Source organism: Petaurus breviceps, unplaced genomic scaffold (assembly GCF_028583685.1).
Source record: "Petaurus breviceps papuanus isolate PSGF00001 unplaced genomic scaffold, PetGlider_PUasm1.0 225, whole genome shotgun sequence".
Taxonomy (NCBI): Eukaryota; Metazoa; Chordata; class Mammalia; order Diprotodontia; family Petauridae; genus Petaurus; species Petaurus breviceps.
Genome location: NW_027185889.1, coordinates 13,587,165 through 13,611,711, shown reverse-complemented (window position 1 = coordinate 13,611,711; position 24,547 = coordinate 13,587,165). Strand labels below are relative to the sequence as shown.

The 24,547-nt window shown below is 39.7% G+C and overlaps 2 long non-coding RNA genes across 5 annotated transcripts in view; one reads left to right on the top strand and one right to left on the bottom strand.

Moving 5' to 3' along the window:
* The window catches only part of LOC138166629 (uncharacterized), a 33,874-nt gene that overhangs the window by 2,271 nt on the left and 7,056 nt on the right, over positions 1-24,547 (bottom strand). Inside the window, exon 2 of the long non-coding RNA XR_011169661.1 lies at positions 3,316-3,418. This is a non-coding gene — a long non-coding RNA (uncharacterized lncRNA). The remainder of the gene's footprint in view (positions 1-3,315; positions 3,419-24,547) is intronic.
* Positions 13,410-24,547, top strand: part of LOC138166628 (uncharacterized) — a 107,108-nt gene continuing 95,970 nt past the window's right edge. For all 4 annotated transcript variants that reach the window (XR_011169658.1, XR_011169657.1, XR_011169660.1 and 1 more), the window contains exon 1: positions 13,410-13,603. This is a non-coding gene — a long non-coding RNA (uncharacterized lncRNA). The remainder of the gene's footprint in view (positions 13,604-24,547) is intronic.

Genomic DNA, 24,547 nt, shown 5'->3' with positions numbered 1-24,547 from the left:
CATCTGAATCAGGAAAGGCCCCTGGAAGAAGATTGCACTCTACCTGAGTCTTAATGAATGCTAGGAATTCCAAGAAATAGAGGGGAAGGAGATCATTCCAGGTGTGAGGGACAGTCTGTACAGAGGCAGAGGGTAGAGATGGAATGTCAAGGGAGGAAATTGGCAAGCCAGGTAGTTGGGCTGGAACAGAATGAATTTCTTTCTTTTCTTGAATTTATTTGTCTGCAAAATTGGTGGGTGTGAGGCAGCCAGGTGGTGCAGTGGATAGAGCAACAGACTTGGAGTCAGGAAGAGCTGAGTTCAAATCCAACCTCAGATACTTACTGGCTATGTGACCCTGTGCAAGTCACTTAACCTGTTTGCCTCAGTTCCTCATCTGCAAAATGGGGACACATTAGAGAAGTAAATGGCAAACCAAGCCTGTATCTTTGCAAAGAAAACCCCATGGATTTTGGGGTCACATAGAAATGGAAAGGACTGAGGTCGAACAGCAACAACAATGAAGAAGAATCGTTTAAAATGAATGCTGATATTGAGCTAGGGTCTAAAGCAAGGTTTCTCTTTGCTCTGACTTATCCGACTTCTCTGAGGGGATGCCAAAGTGAAGTCAACCTCTAAATGTTTTGTTTTTTATTTTTTGGTTAAATTCTTCTTCCCCATCAGCCAGAGTTGGAGTTTGCATGGAGATTTCATTTCTGAATCAAATTCCTTCCCCCTCCTCTGTCTTCACTTTTTGAGCCTGTTTTCTTATCTGTATAATGAGAGGATTGGACTAGATGTTAGTCAGACCATAATCATTCATTAAGCACCAACTTTGTGCCAGGCATTGTGCTATGCATGTAGATGGCATCTAAATCCTCTTTCAGATCTAAAGCAATAATGCAATGATCAATCAACCCCAAACTCTTACTGTTCTTCCTCTTTACCTGGCATCGATCACATAGCTGCAATCTCTATACTTCCAAAGTCACCCGTTCAGAGCACACAGTGCTAGGTCCCTAGAGGCAGCTCCTTTGTACTGGTGGAACTGAATTGAGTTGAACCCTCCTCTGTTCTTACTGAGGCTAAAAGGAAGCAGGGATTTCCCCTGACTCCATATGGAGCATTTTCTTCCTGCTTAGATAAGGGACTCTGTAATTTTAATATAATCACAGCTATAGGCAGTAGGAACAGATATGGAGGAAAGGCACCATGATTCCCATGGAAGGGTTCTTGACAGTCTCTCTAGGAGCTAGACCTAGCCCACTTGCATGCAAAGGGTTTTTTTTTTTTTACCGTACTGTTTGCTGGAGAGGTTACATGGAGATGGTAACTAGGCAAGGAGTCTTTAGCAGTGACCCATGGAGATGAAACAGAGCACTTGAAGGGACTTTAAGGGTCATTTATCCAACTTAAAAGATATATGTGATAGTTTAATGAGGGAACTAATGGTGTGTTTCCATGTGAGCCATACTCCTCCCAGAGACTGTTGCTAAGGAGGTGGTTTGCTGTACACTCAATGATAGCTGACTCTTATTTCAGACTTGAAAACTGACAAACAATTTACAACTATTACCTCATTGGAGCCTCTCAACCAGGAAGGAATACAGGCAGTGCCACCTCTCTTTTATAGCTAAGAAAAATGAAGTTTAGAGAGGTTATGTTACTTGCCCATTGTCGGAGCTAGGAAGTGTCAGAGGGAGGTCACCTGAGAGGGTCTTCTAACTTTTCAATTTCAGTGCTCTTTACTGAACCATACCCTACCTTACCCTGCCTAACCTTACACTCCTACTGTACACTACCCTAACCAACCCTACACTATCCTACACTACCTACACAATCCTACCCTACCTTACTCAGTCCCTACTGGACACTACCCTACACAATCCTACACTATCCTGCCCTACCTTACCCATGCCTATTCTACTCAATTCTACCCTACCCAACTCTACCTTACTCCACCCTACCTAATCCTACACTACCCAATCCTACCCTACTTTATCTAATCCTAAACTACCCAATCCTACTCTACCTACAGTGTGTTGCCACTTAGATAGCATCTAAATCCTCTTTCAGATCTAAAGCTATAATGCAATGATCACATCATTTTATGAGAAGAATTAAAAGGGATTGAGGATCCCCAGAAACAAGTTGAATTCCTTGAAGGAGACAGGCATGCTGATTCAAGGAAGGGACTATTTTGACCTGTTGCTCTTAAGTAAGGGAAATTTGACTGTGGTGTAGTGGAGAGTGGGATTTAGAGTCAGAAGACCTAGGTTCAAATCCTGGTTCTGCCATTTTCTTTCTTTGTGGCCTTGGGCAAGTCACTTCAGTTCTCTGGTTTCCTTATCTGCCTTGAAAGGGGGTGGGGAGGCAGGAGTCCAGGAACCTGTGTTCAGAACTATGCTCTGGCTTTCCCTGTGTGATTTTGAACAAGGGACAGCTGTAAAATGAGGGGATTAGGCTAGATGATCTCTAAGGGCCTACTTGGCTCAAAATCCATCATCCTATGATGATTCAAATGATAAGGCTTTATTCCTGGACCTGGAGTTAGGATTGATTTGGTTCCAATATTGCCCCACCACTTAATAGCTGTGTGACCAAGGACAAGTCATTTAACTTCCCTGGACCTTGCTTTCCTCCTCTCTACAATGGATAATCAGCAACAACAAGAAGAAGAAATGATGAATCTGAGAAGTTAGAAACATTTCAAGAAATGACAAGAACCCCAGAACTTGAAGACTAAGAAGCCTTGTAACTGTATCATAAATATTTAATTTTTTTCAGGAAGAAATTTTGAAAATGATGGATATAAAAACACCAAATGATAGTTTAGTTTTTAAAAAAACTTTTCTGTACCTTACAGTAAAATTATTAATAACAGATATAGACTTCATCCTGAAAGGTCCAACGTCATACATCATTCTGAAGCAGTGGCTCTATCTGTATGAAGTCAGGTTATTGACTGGTCAGAATAAAGGTCATCTTACTCCTATAAAGGTTAAAGTCTACATACACACCAGATTAGAGGAAAGAATAAAGATGGGAAGAAGACATTATGTTTTGTACCATTTCTGGAGCTACAATCTGACCTGTTTAAGCAAATTATTGGCTCTGAAGATGAAAAACAGATAAAAATAAAGATATTGACTCAGAATATCATCATTTCTCAGAAAAGTTCAACCTATTCATAATAGTTGTGATAACCAAGAGGCAAAAAGATTCCAGATGACAAACATTTTTTTTTTTTGCTGTATCTCAACAGGAGTTTAAGAGTATAAGCTCATTTGTAAAAACCCTGCAGAGGAAGTCACAGGAGATTATGAGCAGTATTACCTCAGAAAATAGAAAAGAAAACAAGTTAGCTTTCAAAGGCTCCTTTTGGCTTAACCTGAGATTCAGCTAAGACAGATCATCTTGAGAGAATTTGTAGATGAACCTGGAAAAAAGAAAAGAAATATATTAAAAATGGAACAGGTATGCTGACAATTTTTCTTTAAAAAGAGTACCTGTTTCCATAGCCACAGTTACAAAATTTATAAGCCTTTTAAAAAAGTATTGAATGCTTGTTAGCCTTGTGACCTTGGGTTAATCACTCAATCTCTCTCAGACTCAGTATCCTCATCTGTAAAATGGGGCTAATAACATTTGCTGTCTCACAGGGTCATTGAACAAAAGAACTTTTGAAGCCTTAAATATGAATTTCTGGTGGCCCAAGATGAGAAGTGTGTGTGGTGGAGGTGAAGAGATGGGGGAAGGTTATGATCTGTATCAGAGAAGGGAGCATCCATCTCAATGAAACCCCAAGCTCATCAAAGTAAATATATTTATTATATAAAAGGAGGGACACTTATATTTGAATGATTTAACTTCTAGGGCTTAAATCTTCTCCTTTTTAAAATGAAGAGATTTGACCAAACGGCCTTTAAGACCCCTCCAAGCTGTAAAGCTAATGGTCCTGATAAAAGAATAGTATGGGAACATGGTTCTTAAATGGAGCAGGGGTCTAGAAAACATCTTGTTTCTCAGTACTTGGGGTAGGGGCAAAGGACTACCATGGTTACAACTAGAAAAAAAAGCCTTAATAAACTTATTAGACCTTTTTATTAATTTCAGTGTTGTTGTTGTTTTAGTGTAAACTAGCTGGAAGTTTTCTCTGACTTCTTTGACTGAGACTTTATTTTTTTTTTAAATTTTTATGATCATATAACTGGGCAGGAAACTAAACCTTCTGTTTTTAAATAAAAAAGAGCACATCTCTTTGTCCTACATGTGAAAAGTGAATTATGAATGTTCTTTCATTGTGAATAATTTATTTCCCTGGTGTCCTGGAGAGAAATCATGAAGGGGGGCAGGGTCTCTTTTGTCCCAGGTAGCATGGAGGTTATATGCTCAGACCCAGGGTTTGGACTTTGACCTCTGCTAAAGGAACACACCTAATCACTATTTGCCTGTTGAATAGAATTCCTCATAAAACACTCTTCTTGCTCACCTGGAAAGTTATGGATGAGTCTTTTTCTGTCCTTTCCTACCCTTAATCCTGCCTTGAGGGGGGCTCTGGACTAACCAGAAGAATCGCTTGTACATTGTTACTTCCTTTGTGGCCATTGCTGCTTGGAAACTTTCAAGTCTGAAACTCATCAGGCATGGAGCCCAGTGAATTTCTTGCTGGTAGTGCTCATCAAATTTCCTATCACAGAGGGAAGCCTGCTGAGCAAATCAAAATCCCTGCATGAGCAAGGAAAATATTCAATCAGTGCATTCTTCTTAATTTTGGGGGTAATTGATTCCAGCTATTAGTAGTTAGCTATTAAAAATGTCTTTATCCAACAAGAAAAAATACTTCATTTTTTCCTACTTTCTTTCTCTCCTTCTTTTTCTTTTCCTCTCTCTCCCTCCCTCCCTCCTTCTTTTCCTTCCTTCCTTCCTTCCTTTTTTTTTTTCCTCTGGGGAGGGAGACTAGAATAGTGAATGGAGGGCAGGCCCTAGTCAGGAAGACCCAGGTTCAAATCCTGCCTTTGACTCATATGGGCAAATCCCTAGAGCACTGCCATACTCTAAGCCAGAGGTGTCAAACATTGGCTGCATGTGCCCCATAATACTCCCAAGGCTGGTCAGAACCACAATTTAAAAGATGATTGAGAGATATTTAACCAAATAAATAAAAATGCGATTAAACATATGTAGCGTTACATTTTAAAACTAAGTCAACATGTGGCCTGCAGAGATCCTTTTATTAAGGGGGTTTGTTCTGTGAAGTTTGGGTTCAGAGGGTTGCACTTGAAGACCTAGAGGGCCACATATGGCCTTGGGGCTGCAGGCTCCCCACCCGTGTGACCTAACATCAATGAAATCACTGAGACTGCTCCATGAAATCAGTATGCCCACCATTAACTTGGTTTTTTTTTTCTATAGCAAAGAATATCTTATCTAGGACTTGCACTAGCTAAACACTCTAATTTTGAATCAGTGTACACACACACACACACACACACACAACACACACACACGTGCGCACACAGATATATAAATGTGTATATCATCTTCATATATGTATATACACATATATGCTGCTGCTGTTGTTCATTCTTTTTCATTTAGTCATGTCTGGCTCTTTGTGATCCCGTTTGGGGTTTTCTTGGCAAAGATACTAGAGTGGTTTGCCATTTCCTTTTTAGGTGTTTTGACAGATGAGGAAACTGAGACTACCAGGGTGAAGTGAGGTGTATAGGGTCAAACAACTAGTGAGTGTCTGGGGCCTACACATATATACATAGGTACACACACACATATATACTATATACACATATATGTATACATGTATGTGTATATGTATCTATATATGGCTGTATATTTCCTTTTTGAACAGGTATGACGCTAGGTATCACAATGGATAAAATGCTTGACCTGGCATCTGGAAGACACGAATTAAAAATCCATCCTTATTAGCTGTGTATGACCTTGCAAGTCACTTAATTGCTGTCTGCCTCAGTTTCCCCATCTGTAAAATGGGGATAATAACAGCACCTACCTCCCCAGGTTGTTGTGAGGCCCAAATGAGATCATATTTGTAAAGCACTTGACATAGTGATTGGTACATAGTAGGTGCTTCATACTTCTTCCTTTGTCTTTCTTCGGACCCTGGTGTCATGACTTTTCCCATCATACGATGAATGCTTCTAAATATAGGTTATCATCTCAAAATATGGGCTGGATTCCTAAAATTATGTATCTGAAAAGAGAGCCTAGTGCTGTCTTCTGTGTCATTAACACTTACTGTCTGTTCAATTAACTTTGAAAGGGAAAAAAAAAAACCCAAACATTAAATATGGAGTGGAAATAATACCAGTTCTAAGAGGCACTCAGATTTTATGCAAGCTACATTTGGGGGATAGGATGGGGCATATTCAAACTGACATGGTAATTATATCTCACGGTAAAATCCAAAAAGAAAAACTAGCTGATTTTAATTGTGCAAAACAGTCTTGTTTTCTTCTGAGAGCAGAGGTTTCTTGAACTGGGCTCTGTGGAGAGACGTCGGAGAGTCTGTGAACTTGGATGGGAAAAGAACTATGTCTGTATTTTCACTGACCTCTAACTGAAACTTAGCATTTCCTTCAATTATGAATTTAAAAACCACATTTTTCTGAGAAGGGGCTTCACCAGATTGCCAAAGGGGCCTGCTTATGAACCAAAGAAGGTAAAGAATCCTTCTTTAGAGTGAGCACATTGAGAGGGCCTAGGACTGATTCCCCAGACCCTAAAGTCTCCCTAAAAGTAACCCCACTTTCATCTAGGGTTCAACATGAGCCCCAGTCTCTTTCTACTTCTGTTATTTATTAGGTAATCTATTAATTTTTTTTTAGGCTGCCTTATCACAGATCTAGAACTGCAAGAAACTTTGGAAGCCCATCATATCCACCATCCTGATTGAATAAAAGAGGAAATTGAGGCCCAGGTAGTTTGCCTCAGATCACAAAGGGAGTAGAAGAGTTAGAATTTGAACTCAGTTTCTCTGGCTTTAGAATCTGAGATTTTTATTATTAATTAATTATTTTCTTTAATTAATTTCTTTAAGGCTGCATTATCACAGATCTGGGGTTATAAGGTTATAAGGGTTATATTCAGAGGCTAACTGGTCTAACTCCCTTATTGGTCAAACGAGGAAATTGAACCTGAGGGGATTTGTTTCCTTATTTTCCAAGTACATTTTTTTAGTGATAGCTCTGGGGACTCCAGTCCTTCCCCTCCTGTGGAATGGAAATAGTCCCCAGGCACATAAAATCCCAGGAGTGGGAATAGAGCTGAGAGCTGAGCAGGAACCATATTGAGGCAATTGATTTTATTGCTAGAAGGCCATGGACTGTTGAAATCACCTTTACTGTCATGAGAGACTGCAGACAGAGAGCCAAACTGGGGGCTGTTGGAATGAGAGAGAGAGAGAGAGAGAGAGAGAGAGAGAGAGAGAGAGAGAGGGAGAGAGAGAGAGAGAGAGAGAGAGAGAGAGAGAATCTTGGAAATCCAAACAGGAGCTGGGAGTTCAGCAGAAGTAGGAGTCTTATCTAGAGCCAGGCTCACTAATCTTTTCAGTATCATGGACCCCATGGGCAATCTGATGAAGCCTATGATGCCCTTCCCTTCATAATGTCCTTAAATGCATAAAATACCCAAGATTACAAAGAAAAACAATCATATTGAAATAAAATATGTTAAATTTAATACAAAATATTAAGCAGTAGTTTGAGATATAGGAATCTCTTTAGTGGCAGGGCTAATTACTGTAATTTCAAAGTAATGATGAGGGTCTACAGTATTTTGAGATATTTGCAACAACTATAATGTGACATGAAAATATCCGTGATTTCTATCTCTGACAAAATCACAGGTATGGCTAATACTACTATTGTAGTTGATTACCCATATTCATAATTAAAGGAAATGTTGAATTTCAGATAGATGTTTGCGAAAATAAAGATGTAATTTTTTTCCTTATCCAAGTTCATAGAGACTACTTGAAATCTATCCACAGACCTGTGAACACCAATATCAATCAGTCAGAAACATTTATTACACACACTACCCCGAGCTCAGAAGAATTCTTGCCCTTGAATCCGGAGGATTCTGCTTCATCACTGGGGTCCTCAAGTCTTTTCATTAGGTGGGAATGGGGACTTTGTGCTGGGCTATGAATTTTTGGGGACAGTGCTGAACCTTACAGGGAGGGGAACTCACTGGAAAAAAACTTTTCATCTTTTCCTACTCTCTCTAATAAACCTGTTCTTTGCATAATGTTTTGTCAACCTCTGTGCCTGCAGGGGAGCAGAACCTTTTGGGAGATACAAGCCAAAATCTGATACTTCCAGAGACTGACCTTGGATACCTGCTGAGATATAAAGGTTATTGAAGGAGAGAAACTTCCAAGATTGAACCTGGCTTCTGTGTGCTCGGGGCTGATATCCTGAGCCATGGGTTATACCCCATTAAAACACCACCGAGGGTAAGGGATGGGGGGAAGAGAAGAAGAAAAATATTTATTAAATACCCATTATGGGCCAGGCACAGTGCTAAGATCTTTACAATTATCTCATTTGACCATAGCAGGTGGTGCTTTAAGACTGATTGCCTTGATTAGTCCAGAAGAGTAGCCTTCTGGACTCAGCTCAGGGAGCCCCTGCAGCAGGGTTTGTGAAAAGCCAATCACATTTCTGTGGCTCACATCAGGTAAACACGAATGACAGCAATATGAGAATTTAAATAAGGATCAAGGAGAGTCCGAAGAGCAGGTAGAAGAGAGGATGTAGAATCTTGCCTGATTTTTCTTGGTTACAAGAGAACATGATATTAATTGATTAAAAATATGAGATTTATATACAGAATATCCCCCCAAATAATGATAGTGTAGTTTTAAAATGTTAAGGCTTAAAACTGCACTAAGACTTCTGGGACAAAATATCTATATCATATATTATACCTATATATGTTCAGTCTTTTTTTTAGTAGTGTCTGACTCCTTGTGATCCTATTATGGGTTTTCTTGACAAAGACACTGGAGTCTTTTTACAGTCATTTTATAGACTTTTTAAAAACAGATTTTTACAGTCATTTTACAGATGAGGAAACTGAGACAAACAGGGTTAAGTGACTTGCCCAGGGTCACACAACTAGGAAGTATCTGAGGCCAGATTTGAGCTCAGGAAAATGGGTCTTCCTGTCTCAAGGCCCAGCACTCTATTCACTATGGTATCACCTAGCTGTCCTACATTTATGTGTATGTACACATACATACATATATTAAACATATATGCATATAACATATGCAAATATATTTCTATGCCCACTGAGCCACTTCCTTCTTCCTCTTTTCCTCCTTTCTTGCCCTGCTGTACCATATCCTATAAGAGAGTCCTCTCATTCCTCCCTAATCAAATGGTAACAGATCCGTTGTATTCTTGGATGAATGAGTTTCTACTCAGAGCTAAGATGAATTCCTGGGGTCATTTTTATTCTCTTGAATCTCCCTTAGCCTTGAAATGCTTCCCTGTCTCTGCTCACACCATATTTCTACAAAAATCCTTATGAGAATCAGTATGGAGTAGTCAATAGAATGCTAAACTTGATGTCAGGCAGACCTACGTCAAATCTTTCCTCAGTTTTTTATTATCTGGGTGATCAAGAGCAAATCACATCCTTTTTTTGCTTCAATTTCTCATTATAATGTGTGTTATATATTATATGATATCACATAGTATATAATTCTTCTTATAATATGTAAGGGAGGCTTAGACTAAATGACCTCCAAGGTACTGTCCAGCCCTAAATCAATGACCCTACCTAAGCTAGTATGGTCTGGGCTGGAGACAGGGGGTCAGGATGTAGTCTCAGTGGATGGAAGCAGGGACACCTGTTTTCTGTTTCCTATTCTAGTGACCTTAGTGTGATCCTGACTTCCTAAAAGAGATCACAAATGAATTTACATAGACTTTAACAAGACATTTTTGTGGGTTGTCTTTGTTATTTCCTTTGGTTTCAATAGTTATTCAAAGCATTGTATATAGAGAGTTGGGGGATAGAGAAGGGGGAAAAGATGTCTCATAATTACTTTCAGGTGGGTATCACTGAAAGAAGAACAATGGATAGCCTAATAAAGTGGTTCATCTACTTGAAAAAGTCATTTTTCAGCTTCATTTAGAAGTGGAAAGGACATGGGATCTGGAGTTAGAGCTGGGTTCAAATCTCAGCTCTGCCATTTACTAGCTGTGTGACCTTGTACAAATCAATTCACCTTTCTGTGCCTCAGTTTACTCATCTGTAAATGAAAGAGGTGGAGTTGAATGAGATCCCTATTAGTTCTAGATCTAAATCTATGATTCTAAGTGTTAAGTGTGCTCCCAGTGGGGTTGTCACAGTGGTGAAGAGGGAGGAGAGATAAAAGAAGACTGTCAAGACAGCCCATGCCCTTCAGAGTTTATCCAGATGAGAGCTGGAGACAGGGCTGCTTCTGAGGAACTAAAAAAGCATGTGATTAAATACAGAGAGGCTGGGGAGGGACGTGTGATGGAATTCTGGAAGACTAAGAGGTCAGTGGGATAGAAGGGTTAGAAGAATTATGGAGGAGAGAATATTTTCCAACTGAGCTGGTATAATGGAAAGATTGTTGGATTTTGAGTCATGGGACCTGAGTTCAAATCAAGACTATCCCTTATATAACCCAGGGCCATACAGAATACATTCATTTTTTTTTCACCAAACACCAGCAATGTCACAAGCACTGGGCTGGGGATTTATATACAACAAACCAATCCAAAACAATCCCTCTCTTTCCCTTGGAGGAGTTTAGAATCAGTTCACCAGGCCTCAATTTTCTTATCTGTGAAGTGAGGGAGTTAGCCTAGTTGACTTCTAGAATTCCTTCAAACTCTAAATCTAGGTTCCTATAATTCTTTTTTAACTTCAAAAAAATCTATTTTTAACATTCATTTACAAAAATTTTAGCTTCAAATTTTCTCCCTCACCCTGTCCCTCCCCCACTCACTGAGAGGGTCAGAAATATGATATCAATTATACATGTGAAATCATGCAAAACACATTGCCATATTGGTCATGTTGCAAAAAAAATAAAAATAAAAAGCAAGGAATATAAAGACAATTTTTTTTTTGCCTTTTGGAGGGCAGTTGGGGTTAAGTAACTTGCCCAAGGTTACACTACTAGTTTTTTTTGTGTGGGTGTTAAGTGTCTGAGGCCAGAACCGAACTCAGGTCCTCCTGACTTCAGGGCCGGCACTTTACTCACTGTGCCACCTAGCGGCCCCCACTGCACCACCTACCCACCCCAACAATTTTTTAAAAAAACATCATTTTTCAATCTAGTCAGAGTTTATTTTTTTTTTTTCTCTCTGGAGAGAGCATTTTTCATCATGCATCTTTTGGAATTGTCTTGGAATGTGATCTAATGATCACAACTGGACCCTGATGGGTGGATAGGATTTGAATTAATGCATATGAGGAAAAGGCAAAAAAAAAAATAGAGCAGTCCCTGCCCTCAGAGAGCTTTTACTTGTCTGATTTCACACAGATAGTAAATGGAAGAGATAGGATTTGTTCCCATGTTCTCTCACTGAAAGAACAAACCTTATTCCATTGCCTTCTTCTCCTAGGTGAATTCTTACAAAAGGATTAAATATTCTTTTCCATTCAGGGCACTGACATTTGCTGATTTTCAGGTACTTTGGTTGTTTGTAAGTTTTCCTGACTGTTCAAAAAATATCTATAGATGAGCCAACAAGATCAAAATGCTAGGGAATGGATTATATTTGGTAAGGTTGCCCTGAAAAGTTATGGCAGTCATGCTGAGATTTGGCTGCCATAATTTTGCTATGTAGTTGTGTTTAATAGTTTATTATATATGACTGGTCTCAGTTGCTTGAACTTTGACATTAATGATGCCAAGGTCATGGGTTCATTTGGTCTTTATGGACCAATCAGATTCCATTAGATTCAGCCCCAGACTGCCCTCTTCACTTTGGCCAGATGTCTTACCAACACATGACTTGGCCATAACAGGGACCAGGTGAGAGTGTTCATGGATAAGTATAAATCCATCATCACAACTTGAAAAACACCCCCAAGTCTCCAAGTGCATGTTTTATTTACCATGCATACATCAGTTATTTCAACCTTGTATAGGCAAGACAGCATATCAACCCTCCCTCCAATTAAACCATTTAAAAATATATATCAAGTCCTATAAAGGGGGTGAGGAGGTGGGTTGGGTGTCAAGCCTTTCATTTATTTTTCCAATTTAAAAACAAACATAACTGTCCTTGCACAAGCCAGATTTCAAAACAAACTGGAAAATGTTAACAGCTCACCAATTCCCTCTTGCCCCCAGGAAGAATCAGAATGTGAAATAAATGAGATTGACATTGTTTATGACTTGACATAAAATCTTGACTTGCCCTGGGTGAGTGAGGGGGTCCATGAAAGACTGAGAAAGCAATTCCTAAAGCAGTCAGTGGATAAGAGAGAGAGGAGAGCAGCCGTTTGGATTTGGGAGAAGTCTGAACTGAAGTATTTTAAGGAGAGTGCAATTTGGTTCCTTTCAAGGGATCATAGACTTCCAGTGGAAAGGACCTGTTAATCACAAACCGTGAGAAAAATAATTATAAGTGAGGACAAGAATGAAAATAAGTTAATTGCCCGCTGCCAGTCTTAACACAGCTGCCTCCTATTTAGTAGGATGGGGAGGTCAGCCAACACCTCCCACAGTGGAGGCCCATCAGGGAGATGGGGATGGGGGGCGGGGTTAGCCCCATGAACCCCAGCTTAAAAGACCACAGACCATCTTAGCTGAGTAGGGCGAGTTGCTGTAGGCTCTTTGCCCTGCTTGGGTCTGCTTTGATCTGCCTTCTTCCCGGATTCACTGAGTTACTGCTTTGGCTGTACTCAAATTCTGCCTCTGGGTCTTTGTGCCCTTCAGCTCTGGTTTCTCTTCACTGTTTTGACTGCCTCTCTTCTGATCTCTTGGCTAAGTATGAGGTCTAACTCTTGCCCCTTCTCCAATGCCCATCAGCCAGTTATTCCTAGACCCCATGGTCCAGTATGCCCAGACACCTCAGTTAGGACTCTGGAAAACTTTTGGCTGTTGCACATTTTGAGCTCTGTTCCTGGACTCACCCCTGCACGGGCCCAGGATAGACAGGACAGGTTTACTGCCTTCCCAGATAGTTCCCTATCCCCTGCTCCTGGGGAATCCAGCAGAAACTCTGGCTATTTTCCATGAGCAGCTGATGGAGCTCACCAAATAAGGCACTACAGTTGGACAGCCGCTGATAATGTAACCCTCTGGGGTAGGGTCGTCTCCTTGGAGGTGGAAAACAAAAGCTGTGAGGACAGCTGGAGGCCCCAGCCACAGGGTCCAGCAGCTCAATTAAATGCCTTTCTTGAGGCTCTGGGTACTCTGTGTCCAAGTCTTCTGTGTCTGAGCCATTTTTTTCTTTTGGACATGAATCAGACACAGACGAAATAGGAACCTTTGCAACTTTGAGTGGCCATCAAATTAGAAGAAACAATGAATGGATCACGTCAGTAGCCTGTGGGCCTGGTGAGGGGGCATCTAACTCTGAAGGTGACTTAGTCTCTGATAATCTCTATTTTCTTGGCTTACTATGACCTGGATGTTGTTGGAACTAGGGAGAGTCAAGTTCAGGTTTGCATAATGTCTACACAATTACAAGCAGGTGTGTTAGGGGTACCAGTCCAGAGGAAGCCAACCAGGATGGTGAAGAACCTTTAGATAATGCCATATGAGGAGCAGTTAAAGGAACTGGGGAAGGGGGAAGAGGGTGGTTAGCTTGGAGAAGAGGCTTGGGATGGGAGGAAATCATAGCTGTCTTCAAATACGTGAAGGGCTATCTTTTGGAAGCACTAACATTTTAGAAAACACCCATGGTATCAATATTCTCACATTTTGAATAATTTTGAAGTAATACTTTTTTGGGGGCTGGGACTGAGGAATTTGGAAAGGTTGCAGATAAAGAAGACTGACATATCTGTACTTCATTATATCAGATGAATGTCAGAACAAGCAAAGAGGGAAGTAGGACTGGGGTTATTATTCCCAAATTACAGATATGGAAACTGAGGCACTGATTTAAGTATTCTCCCCATGGTCTCTAGATTTGAATCTAGATCTTCTGATTCCAAATCCAGGGCAAGGCTTTTCTTGGACCCCTAGCTAATGTCTTTCCCTTTCAAATTCCTTTCATAGAGTATATTTAACTAGAGATGTGTTGTTTCCCCCACTGGAATACAAACATCTTGAGGGAAGGGACTGTTTTATTCTCCCCACCCCCACCCCTTTGTTGAATTCCCAGAACTGAGCACAGTATCTGGCACATAGTAGGCACTTAATAAATGTTTGTTGACTCTCTCTCCTATGTTGTTGTTCAGTCATGTCTGACTCTCCATGATCCCATTTTGGGGCTTTCTTGGGAAAATGATTTGCCATTTCCTTCTCTAGCTCATTTTACAAGTTAAGAGGCAAACAGGGTTAAGTGACTTACCAAAGGCCACACAATTAGTAAGTGTCTGAGGCTGGATTTGAACTCTGGTCTTCCTGACTCCAGGCCTGGCCACTCTATCCACCATGCCACCTAGCTCTAGTCTCCTACAATAATAACTCATATTTATATGGTCTTTAACAAAGAAAAGTAAATGAATTAGATTGTCAAGGTAAACAGGCTTTTATACTAACCAAGAGAAAGATCTGAACTTGCAAAGAGGGAGAATGCACTTCTTTGGCCACCAAGAAAACCCTGGAGTTGGGGGTCTTGACAAAGTTGTCCAGATGAAGGGTCTGTTTTCATAGAATCCCTGGAGTAGTTATCCATGTGGTGGGCCAAGGCCAGCTATTTGTGTCGAATCTTTGCACTTACAAGGTGAAAAAAGAAAGAGGCCAAGCCCTTGTGGATATCCCTGAACTTCTACTGGTCTTGCTAAACCATTTCCACATTGAACTTAACCTATATGCCTGAATTCTCATTCTCCTTTTATGCTTCTGGAGGGATAGGGGAAATTCCTACTCAAAATCTTGGATTCTTGACCACATAGGGCAAAACTAGTAGTGGATAGAGCACTGAATTTAGAATTGAGAAGATCCAAGTTCAAGTCCAAGTTTCAAAACTTACTAGCTGTGTGACCCTTGGCAAGTCACTTAATCTCTGTTTGCCTCAGTGTTCTCATCTGTAAAGTACAGATAACACTTGTCCCTACTTCCTAGAGCTTATGAGGATCAAATGAGAATATTTAAAAGAGCTTTGCAAACCACAAAGTTCTTTAGAAATACTAGCTATTGTTATTGTTGTTGTTGTTATTTTTAGTTTAAAGATAAAGATATTCATAGAGCTGTTCCAAAGTGGATCCTAGATCAATAAATTTAGAGCCGGAAAGAATCTTGGCAGTCATTTAGTTCACTTCCTAATTTTACAAATGAGGTAACCGAGGTGGTGCCATAATGGATAGAATGCTGGATCCAGGGTCAGGAAGACCTGACTTCAAATCTGGCCTCAGGCATTTACTAGCTACGTGGCCCTTGGCAAGCCTCTCAACCTCTGTCTGCCTCAGTTTCCTCAACTTTAAATGGGGATAGCAACATTCCCTTCTCACACTTGTCATGAGGATTAAATGAGATAATATTTGTAAAGTGATTTGCCACTTTATAAAGCAAAGTACTATCTAAAGTACTCAAAGTACTATCTAAATGTACTAAAAATACTAAACTATTAAAAAATTTATTTGCAAATGAGGAAACTGAAACCAAAAGAGGTCAGTGATTTACCCAGAGTTACCCAGGGATTAAGTTGAAGGATAATAGTAATTATATTGGGCTTTACATATTTTATCTTCACAATATTCTTGTCTGGTAGGTGCTATCAATCCTATTTTACATAGGAGGAAATGGAGGTAGACAGAAGTTAAGTGACTTGTCCAGACTCATACAGATGTGTTTGAGGCAGGATTTGAACTTGGATCTTTCCTGTCTCCAAGTCTATTGCCCTATCCACTACTCTACCTGGTTGTTAAGGTCTTCGAACTCCATATCTATCTAATCTCCCTCTTTCTTAACCTTGCCACATCCTCACTGACTGCTTTTAGAAGTAGTGAACAGCTAGTCATTCAAAGGCATAAGCAGTCAAAGGTCTGTCTGAGCTGGAGGTTATGGAAGATATCCCCATAGAAAAGACATTGATCAGACTTATTCTATGTGGATGGAGAAGGCAGAACAAGGGCCAATAGGAAGAAGTTTCAAAGAGGAAGTTTTGGGGGCCAAGAAAGGGGAAAAGATGAAGAATGGACAGTGGAATGGATGGCCTGGAGACATCAAAGCAAACACTGGACAGTCATTTGATAGGGATTTGGTAGAAAGACTTCAACCCTATGTGGGAGGTTGGATTACGCAATGTTGAAGTTGCTTTCTTCCTCTAAATTCTATGATTTGATGATTTGGGGTGTATTTTGTCATTTACTACAAATGCTGACAGTCACTTGTTTCATTGATTCAATAGATTCCCATTCTCATCCGTGTGGGTAGCTGCTCCTTGAGCATTGCAGGTTGTTCTTGTCCTTCAAAATTTCTCCACGTAATGGAGTTGCCCACAATTCTGTAGACCTCCTATGTCAGCCAGTACACATATATTAAATGCCTACTATGTGCCAGACCCAGCGCTAAATTCTGGGGGGTACAAAGAAGGGCAAAAAGTAAGTCTTGCCTTTGAGGGGCGCACGCAGGGAGACAACGCGGACAAAAGGACAATCGAGGCACATAAACCTAGGTTCGTTCAGGGTACTCCGTGCCTCTGTTACACGGTTCATTAAGCTGCGACTCTCGCAATTCAGTTCACTGTATCCAATTTGTGGTTTCCATGATGTTACTTATGATGCATTGAAGTCGTAGAGCTTTATGATTACACATGCCGTTCATTCTTTGGAGAATGAAAATTAATTAATACTGCTTTATAGAAAAATATATGGTACATTTATACATAACTCTCTATATAGACTGAAACCCTATGAGTTGGCTTTTGATGGTCAGGAAAAGACAACCAAGGCCATATTCCTGGCACAGGTGAAAAGTGTCATGGGAAGACTCATGTTCCCTATCAATTGGTTACTATCCCGGACAACCTATGTTTTTAAAATAATTTAAATGTTTTTCAAAATGGTTTTAAATTGGGGTGTCTACGTGGTGCAGTGAATAGAGCACTGGCCCTGGAGTCAGGAGGACCTGAGTTCAAATCTGGCCTCAGACACTTAATACTTACTAGCCATGTGACCTTGGGCAAGTCACTTAACTCCAATTGCCCTCCAAAAAAAATGGTTTTAAATTATAAGCTTATTGCCATGTCCTCATTTTAATTTAGTGAAAACCTTTGTAAAGGATAAGGTTAGAGACTGGACCTCTGGTTAAACTGGTATAGGGAAGTCCAGGTAAGGAAATCCTTTGTATCAATACAAGAAAGTTCTTTATCCACTATGCTACAATGTACCTTTTCCTGCAGCTTAGAGTATTGGAGTGTTGCCCAGAGTACAAAAAGGTTAAGTGATTTATCCAGGGTCACGTAGCAGTTATGGGTCAGGCTCTACTTGAATCCAGGTTGGCTTGGCTTCCTAGTTCGTTCCCCATCCATTACACACCTGCTAACTCTTATTCCCCGTCATAATCATCACAAACACTTGTTTTTTGAAAGTTTATTTCCACCTCCCCTGTAGAATCTGAGTTAATATTCATACATAGAATCCAACGAGGGATAAATTATATGTGTTTGCATCACTTAATCCTTTGATCCTTAGAAGATAACCCCAGGTCATGCTCCTGGGCCAGGCCACCCAAGAAGTTAGAGGCAGAATCTCTTGGGAAGACGCCTACCTTTATCAGTTGATTACTACCCTGAAGACCTATGTCTTTTTCTAAAAAATATATTTTTCAAAATAGTTTTTAATCACAAGCTCTATAGAAAAATTGCTGTTTACTTATTTTAATCAAGTGAAAACCTGTACTACAAAAGATTCAAAGTTTCTCCTTAGGAAGTGGCAAAAATTTATTTAGGTCCAGTTAGTGACATTGAAGAAAACAATTGAAGGAAGAGGGCTTTTGTTTTTTTGGGGGACAGTGGGCCTCTCAACTTGTTTCAACTCTAAATACAAGGCAAAAATTCCTGAGTGATTTACCCCTCTTCTCACCTTCAATCCTGATACTGATAGGCCTTGAAGATTTAGGCCACTTTGTTTCTCCAAACTGGGCTGGTTTGCCCCCAGCCCAGTGGCCCTCCCCTCCTGGGGGCTCACCATAATGGTACCAGGTTTAATGCCATGACCTCATTGACTTTAGTCCTACTACAACTCAAAACTCCTGAACTCAGGTGGTCCTCTAACCTTAACCTCCCCTGCAGCAGAGAACACAGGTATTGTCATCCCACTGGGTCTGAACATTGAAATCTGAGCAATTTCAATCTCAGAATAGAAGAAAAACCATTTAAGTATGTACTACGTCCTAGGTACCATACCAAGTGCTTTCTCTTTAACTGCTGTCTCCATCCAGAAAAAAGGTATTTCTGATTATTGGAGAAGTGACAAAAACATCACTTCATGTTTCTCTGATAGTCATAGTGTTGCAAAGAGTATATGGCAATTCCATTCTTGAGTATTTTGAAATTCTTGTTCCCAGATTCCATTTCTTTCTGAGCTCCAAGCACATATTTATACAGAGCTGTTAGGGGACCCCCAAAGCTCACTGAGGCAAGGCTGTTTTCTTAGTGCAACATTTATCACAGACACACTACCTATAGAGTAGTGATGCTTTAGTCAAACTTGACGTCTCATCGTGCACATCTTGGATGCTTATATAGCTCACCGAAGTCAGAAAGGCTGCTGAAAACTCAAAGCTTGGGAGTCATGCATATTCCACTGTGAAAGCACACTGGTTTCTTTCTGTTCTGGTAGAGGGCAACCCTATCAGCAGCCCCAAATAGAAAGGACATAGTTCCTTGATCTGCCCTAGTGGATAGCTTCTGACTTTCATCACTGCTTGGTGTTCCCACTTATGTAGTTTTTAAATTGATATTTATTTTCCCCCTAATTACATGTAAAAACTATTTTTAACATTTGTTTTAAAAAAATTTTGAGTTCTAAATCCTCTCCCTCCCTCCCTTCTCCCCCTCATTGAGAAGACAAGTAATTTAATAAAGGTTATACATGTGCAATCATGCAAAACATTTCCATGTCAGTCATGTTAGAAAACAGACAAAAAAATCCCAAGAAAAATGAAGAAAAGAAAAAGTATGCTTTGATCTACATTCAGACTCCACTAGTTCTTTCTCTGGAGATGTATAGCATTTTTCATTGTAAGTCCTTCAGAGTTGTCTTGGAATTATTGCCAAGAATATTGCCAATTGGAAATATTGCCAAGAATAGATGTCATTGACAGTTGCTCATTATATGATATTGCTGTCACTCTATACAGTGTTCTCCAGGTTCTGCTTATTTCACTTTGCACCAGTTCATGTAAGTCTTTCCACATACCTATGTAGTTTTAGCTACTTCTTTTTTTTTTTGTCCTCATGCCAAAAAACCTTGTGAGGTCTCCCCAGTCATAACTTCCTACATCAGCATCCATGTGAATGCAAATATCCCTAAAGTACCTGGGATCATAAGATAAAGTTCTTTACATCTGTCTTGTTAGCAGATCTCATATAGATGCGGAGGAAGGAAGGGGATTCCATCCTTTTGATTCTTATCCTCCTCAACCAATTACATGTAAGGACTATTTGTCCACTGGTTACAGTACCTTAAGATCATAAAGCATAAATCTGGAATTGGAGGGTACAAGTAATCTTAATGACCTACTTATCACCATCCAAGAATCCCTAAAATGGAGAGTATTCCTAACATGTCAGAAATGGGAACTTGTCCTATACAAATAGTAAAAGATAGGAGGAATCTTATGAATTGCCCCCCCCCCCCCAATCAGGATACAGATTTGGAGGACTGAAGCATTCCCTTATCTCTAGCTCCCTTGAAGCCTTAGTTGACTATATAGAGTATATTTTAATAAATTTCACTGCATGTTTAAGTCTTATCTTTTGGATTTCTCCTTTTCTTTAGTGTAGATTCTGACTTATAATCACTTATTTTAGAGGCTTTTGTGACCAATTTTATTTATTGAAATGAGTAGGAAAAATTCAACAAGTATCTTTGTTTTAAGAGTCCTAGAACTTAGAGTTCTCATTCAGATTGCTTCAGTAAATGGCCTTGATTTAGTGTCTACATTTATTAAAATCATTGTCTGTGAGCCCCCAGTAATGCTTTCTAGGTGGCCTATTAAAGCTAAATATAATTACTTTTTTAAAAAGGCATTTAAATGAAGTGGTATAAGAAAAGTTATTTTATAATAAAATATATATAATATAATATTATATACAGTATAATATATATAATAATATAATAAGAAAAGTAGCAATAAAATATTTCCTTCCCCCCCAAAACACACTCTTTCCAAAATACATAATCTGTAGGTAAATGGACATATGTAGGAAACATACACAGCTAGGGCATATCCTTAGGGAATAGCACACACATAAAGGCAACTCACATTTCTGATAGTAAGAAACTGCTGATATCTCCTGATGATATCTTCATGCTGCACTTTCTGGTGTCCATTGGATATATAGTCTCCTACAAATACTATTCAGCTGGATATAAAGTCTCCACTAGATGTGGCTTACACAGTCTCCTCCATAATTTTCATGGGCATATGATCATTATGTATCTCTATACATTAAGTACCTCAGCTTCCAGCTCAGCTATAATCCTCAGCTATCTCTACCTTGTGGGAAGAGTTGATGTTGTCATACTCTCTCAGTCCCCAGCCAGAGACCTTTTTAAAAATAAAAATTTATTGATATAGTTTGATTTTATATAAACAATATGCCCTAGCATCCTCCAGCCTTTAAAGGAGTAGCTATCTCATCTCACACATCTTGGATGCTTCTTTTTCAGGATCCTCAATGGCTCACCAAGGCCAGAAAGGCTGCTGAAAACTCAAAGCTTGGGAGTCATGCATATAGCTTATAAGAAAGGATTAAAATGAGTAAGGGAAAATGTTTAGCAAAATTGACCAATACAACCAAAAAGTCTGACACTGTATGCAATGTTCCATGCTCACAGTTCTGTACCTATTTTAAGAATCATGGGGATGTGCGTTTTCCAAAGACTTTTTAAAAATAGCTTTTTTGGAAAAGGTTATCTTGGCCTTGAATCAACCAGCAGCCTTTCTTTTCTTGGTCTATTAGAAATATTGGCCAGGCCTCTTATCTCCAACAGGAGATTCTTAGCCCTAGAAAACAAGCTCTTTAGATCAAAGAGGAGGGGCTTGTCAGTTAGCTAATACCCTCAAGCTTCATCTTTTCTTTGGACTCAACTTTTTTGATCACTAGGCTTGGGGCCTTCATGGGTGACCTCACTCTAGGTCAGAGCTTTTTAACATTTTTTTTCTGTGTCATTTGAATGACATGAACTTTTTTTGGCAGTCTGGTAAAACCTAGTGACATTTTTTCAGAATATTTAAAAGTGTATACAATACATTTTGAAAAAATTGAAGAAGTATTAAAGAAATCATCTGTACTGAAATACAGTTTATCACACTATGTATTTTTTTTTAAAGCAATTGGGGTTAAGTAACTTGCTTAAGGTTACATGGCCAGTTATTTTGTATGGGTGCTAAGTATCTGAGGCCGGAACCGATCCCAGGTCTCCTGACTCTGGGGCTGGTGCTCTTACTCACTGCGCCACCTGGCCATCCCCACACTATGTATTTTCAAAACAAGTTCATGGACACCAAGTTAAGAATCTTTGCTTTGGGTCATGGTGAACATTTCTTGTGCCTCCTGATTTTGACCTTAAGGCTGAAGGTTCCCCACCCCTATAATATTTGAATCCATAGGAGCTGGTGAGATCACTAAATGAAATAGTATAGAAGAAAGAGAGAAGAAGACCCAGGGAAGAGCCCTAGGGGATACCTAGGGTTAGCAGGGATGACCTGGATGAAAATTCAGCAAAGGAAACTGAGAAGCAAAGGTCAGAGAGGTAGGAGGAGAACCAGGAGAGAGGAGTGTCACAAAAGCCTAGAGAGAAGAGAATGTCAAGAAGAGGGTGATGTACAGTATTAAAAGCTGCAGGGAGGTCCAGATGAATGTGAATCAAGAAAAGGCCATTGGATTTCACAGAAAATGGTTTTGGTTGAATGATGAAGTTAGAAACCAGATTGTAAAGAGTTAAGAAGGGAGTCACAGGAAAGAAAGTGGCACCTGATTGTATATGGCCTTTTCAAAGAGTTTAACCACAAAAGAGATGAAACATATAGAATGATAATTTGCAGTGAGGGATGAATCAAGTGGGTTTTTTTTTTTTCTGAAGATGAGGAGATGTGAACATGTTTATAAGCAATAAGGAAGCAACCAGTAGACAAGAAGAGATTGAAGGTGAGAGTAGGGATGAGATAGGGGGCAATATTCTGGAGAAGACAGGATGGGATGGGGTCACTTGTGCATGTAGAAAGGTCCTCCTTGGCAAGGAGAAAGCCTCCTATGTGAGGTATATGGGATGAATGACTGTGAGGAGTTGAGAATGGTGCTGGAGTTTCAGGTCTTAGGTGGAGGATGATGGTGACCTAGAAAGAGATCAAAGGGAAAGTCAGAAGGGAGGACTGTTAGAGTTGGAAGGAAGAATTTGGGAGGAACTATTTTAGCCTCCTCCTTTCCATTTCTAAAGTTATAAAATCTTTGTGGTTTTGTAGAAAGAACACCTGACTTTGAGCCAGAAAATACTTGAGTTTGCCTGCCTGGATGCATTCTTTGTGACTATCCATGGATTGGTTTTGTTTCTTCATTTGTAAAATGAAACATTGACATAGCACTTTACGTATATTATCTCATTTGAAGAGAATGCTGGGGGTGCCTACTTCTCAGTATGATTGTGAAAGCAAATCAGATAACGAATACAGAGCTCAATCAATCAACAAGCATTTCTTAATGCTTTCTATGTGCCAGGTGCTATTCTATGGAAACATCGTGTTAGAGCAGCATTGTGGGAGTAGTAACAGAGAATACCATGGGGTTCAAATCCCTCTTTTGACACATACTGGCTGTGTGTGATCCTGGGCATGTCATAACCTCTCAGTACCAGGCAACTTTCTAGCACAACTGATTACAAAGCAGGTGTGTCCTATGGATGTTCTCTACACCAGTGAAATTATTGGTACAGTAAAAAAAAATCACTTTTTAGGATAGTCACCAAGTAAGCGCCCGTCAACTGGGGAATGACTGAACACACTGTGGCATATAAATGTGATGAGAGTTCTATGATATAGAAAGGAGAGGAAAAGGGTGGAGGTTGGGGTATTGAGGTCCCCTCAATGCCTCATGCCACAGGTGCTTAAGAAAGAGACAGACCAAAAAAAAATCAGATTCTAAGTACAACTGCAAACAAAAATGAAGCTCAAAAATAATGAGTCACTGGATTACAGATTTAGGCCCAGAAAGAACTGCTGTTGACTAATTAAGCCACCAGTGCTCTCCATGATCTGTATGACCTACAAACACGCTCTTGATACCTTCTTATTTATAATCACTAGCTTTACCCTTAAATCCCCAAGGAACTTTGATGATAAATTTGAGATTCCAGACAAGGAGAACTGCTATTTATATTCTGTATTTATGTTGAGCCTTTTACCATTCAATGTACAGACTACATGACAGAAATTTGGAACTTACAGAGTTGATTTCATCCCTGTAGATAATCTATGTCTACATTGAGATAATTCACTCTGATATCCCCCCTTAAAGGACTCAAAATGACTTATTGAAGCTTTATTGCTGTATGGAAAACCTGGGGAGAGCTGAGTTGTAAAACAATTGTTCAGATTTGGAAAAAATCCTCAAATCCCCTAACTTTGGGAGCCACATGAATTCAAACTGGACTTCTGTTTGTTGAGTGAACAGTAAATCCACAATTGGTGCACCAGACAATTGACCACTCTTCACCAGATATTGTCTTTGTGTAGATTTTGACCTTTAGCATGGAGACATACTTGTTCCTTCCAGTATTTAATCTCTAAATCTGAATTTTTCATGATCCTCTGAATTTGAAAAACCTTGTCTGCCATATAATTTTCAGCTATTATAGTTGTGGTAAACACAACTGATAAGCAATTTAGTCATTATGCATAGATGGAGATGTTTTAACGTTCATACGATACTAAATTCTAAACAGTATAAATTCATTTTAATAGCCTAAAAATGCACTGTATGATATGTGGATGTTGACAGCTTAATGCTTCCTAGGAGCTATATACATCAATTAGCTCTGTATTAGGGCCACAGAAAATGCTTAACTCAGCTGCTGATTATGGAAATGGTGGTTGCCATGAAAGATGGCAGCTTAAGTGGAGACTGAGACTTCTTTCAATTTTCTTTCTTTCCCTTCCTTCCTTCCTTCCTTCCTTCCTTCCTTCCTTCCT